The following is a 2,837-nucleotide window of genomic DNA, read 5'->3' as shown; positions in this document are numbered from 1 at the left end:
CAATACTCCATACTGACAAAGCAAAATGAGATATCATCAGTACTCAGAGCTCATTAGTCTCTGGATCATGTCTGAGATGTGTCTACGCCTTGATTGGAGCGCACCTGAGGTCAATTCTACTGATTGGACATGATTTGCAAATGCTCACACACCTGTGTGTGTGAATGAGGTCTCACAGGTGACCAATCAGAGCAGAAACTCAGTCAATGGATCTGGCAATTTTCTGTTAAGTCAGTATGAGTTAATATTCAGACTCTAACTGAATCTTATGGCTCAATTTCAAATGCATATGCTAGCTCATGTGATTGGTTCGAAAACCAGAGATTCTACTTCAACGACGGACATCATTTGGGTGCCTGCCAATGCAACAGCTGACCACTAGGTGGTGCTGTTGGATGCGTTTTGTGAAAGCTTAAAGTCAGTTTGTCTAGTCTCCCTCATGATGGAACTTATATATAGAATCTTTCTGCTTGTGTTTAAGTTTACTTTCTCAGTTACACTGAGTTCCTTTGCATCTGATTTACTGTTCTGGCTTTTTACAATATAAACAACAATATGTCATCCCATGAACTCCAAACGAGGAGATACAGACGTCTTTTATGGCTTCGTTTAATAAAAAGAAAATACAGATATAGCTAGATATAGAAATAATATGAAAGTGGAACGTAAATCTTAATAAATACCTGTCAGTTATTAATTCAATTTATTTTTGACAACCTGTGATTCATGGAGGGACAAAAAAGTAACTCAAAGAGTATTGGGTGGTGATATATATTTCTCAAGGTTTACAAATAACATTTTTTTTTTCAAATGTGGCATAGTACATTACACATTATTTCCAGAGAGCAAAATAAATATATTGCACTTAAAAATCATCAAAACAACAATCTCGTCCGGTGTCGTATTACGGCTTACAAAAGAAAACGTCTCGTTAAAAAAGGGATTTCTTTCTTTTTTTGGTGTTTTTCTATTTTTCTTCCATGGACTGTGCGTATGGTTCAAAAGAGGGAATCACAAGTGTTTTTACATTTACACTGATGGAAATCAACATTCAGCTCATCGTGTACACACCTGACCGACAGAGCTCCGGGTGCACGGCAGTAACATGACCAAGATCTGATTTACAGAGCAGAGAATACAACATAAAAAAAGGTCAAAGTTCAAGATGTTTCTGACTTTCTTGAATAAACAGATGAGATAAAAAATGAACTGCTTGCACATGAATCACGTGCAACGGGTCACGGGACGATCCAACGTGGCAAACCGGGACATGTTCAGTGTTTACTGTCACTTTAATGCACAGATTTTAAATTGTTTGCATAAATCGTGACGTCCTCGCTGCAACAACATCAACATAACCGCAACGTAGGTCATTATTGTGTCCTAAGTCATATTGTTGTTTTTAGTAGAGCCTGATACAAATGTTTGATGTTTTAAAATTATAAATAAATACTAAATAATGAGTCAATTATTGTATTAGCATGAACCAACATATTCTCTAACGATTGAAATAATTGGTTTTGGTTGAGAATTTAAAACAATCAGCTGATCTATCGATTACGTCGCTTCCTTTGTGATTTATGACAATAAACTGAATATTCTGGGGGTCTTGGACTGCTGGTTGAAATTTTAATTTGTCACATTTAGCTCTTATAAATTCAAACTAATATTTAAAATCAATAGCAATATTTGCTACGTTGTTGCCCCCAAAAATATTTTTACAGATGAAAATGATCATTATAACCCCAAATATATTTTAGAAACATATTTTCTGAACAGTTCTAACTAGATGGAGAGGTTGTTTTGGCGGGGGGGGGGGGGGGGGGGGGATGTGGAGCTCCTGGATTTAAAGTATATCGTCACGATAATTTCCAATAATAATAATTTGTAAATGTTCCAAATGTTCCAATGAATATGTGTCCCTCCGGGCAGAGCCACATCGTGTGAAGCTTGTATTTCTTTACATTGTTTAAATAAATTACTCTCCTCCACCAGCGAGCTGCCAGCCTCCTCCTCCTCCTCCTCCTCCTCCTCCTCCTTGGCAGAGAGCCATTATTTCCAGGTGTGGACGCCGTGTCGACGCGGCCATGAATCAGCTCGGTAATAGGCGTTAACGACCAGGCGACCGTAAACTCCGCTGATGCTCCTCCACTCGAAAGGAAGCCTGTGACGTCACACCGCGAGACAATAAAACAGTGAATACAAAAATAAAAAAAAGACAATTTGGAAACACTTTTTGTGAATGAATCCCTCTCAGCTAAAGGCCGGTCACACCAGGAAGTGGCCCCCGGGGGACTCTGGAGCGCCCTCAGGGGCCTAACAACGACCCTCTGAGTCCCACATGGTGTTTCCTCTCCAGGAGAAGAGGAACAACGAGCTACAGCCGGTCGGCGAGCTCATCGCCGACGACTCTCAGAAGACACATCTGTACCTTGAAAAACTCCTTCCTAGTGGAGCAGTTTGCATTCTTTAAACCAACCACCATTTTCTGGTGCACAGGATGCATCAAAAATAATAGCGGAAGGAGAGGAATTAAGGATCTGAAATGACTTTTTTATCCACCTCTGCATCCAGTGAGTCAGAATGACCCAACATAAAGATTCCATTGAAACTAATAGATTTAGTTTTTTCTCGGTTCTGTGTGCCCGGGCCTTTAAAAGTACGCAAAAGGTTCTTATGTCTCGGCTCTTATTCATCCCATTATCATTGTTCCATATTAAGTTTACCCAGCGTGTTTGTCTACTGCTGTCAGCATGCGTCCTATGATTTCTTCTTTTTTTTGCACTCTACAGTGAGTAAATGTTGCATTTTCATCTCTGTACAACGTTTCTTAACCG

General features: G+C 39.5%; 1 protein-coding gene across 2 annotated transcripts in view; it reads right to left on the bottom strand.

Moving 5' to 3' along the window:
* Nucleotides 1–686: 686 nt before the first annotated feature.
* The window catches only part of tbx20 (T-box transcription factor 20), an 11,326-nt gene continuing 9,175 nt past the window's right edge, over nucleotides 687–2,837 (bottom strand). For both annotated transcript variants that reach the window (XM_056405864.1, XM_056405863.1), the window contains exon 8: nucleotides 687–2,837. This exon is cut by the window's right edge and continues 780 nt beyond it. The gene's annotated coding sequence lies outside the window, so the exon portion shown is untranslated.

This window comes from Pseudoliparis swirei, chromosome 22 (assembly GCF_029220125.1).
Source record: "Pseudoliparis swirei isolate HS2019 ecotype Mariana Trench chromosome 22, NWPU_hadal_v1, whole genome shotgun sequence".
Taxonomy (NCBI): Eukaryota; Metazoa; Chordata; class Actinopteri; order Perciformes; family Liparidae; genus Pseudoliparis; species Pseudoliparis swirei.
This window is presented reverse-complemented; position numbering and strand designations above follow the sequence as displayed.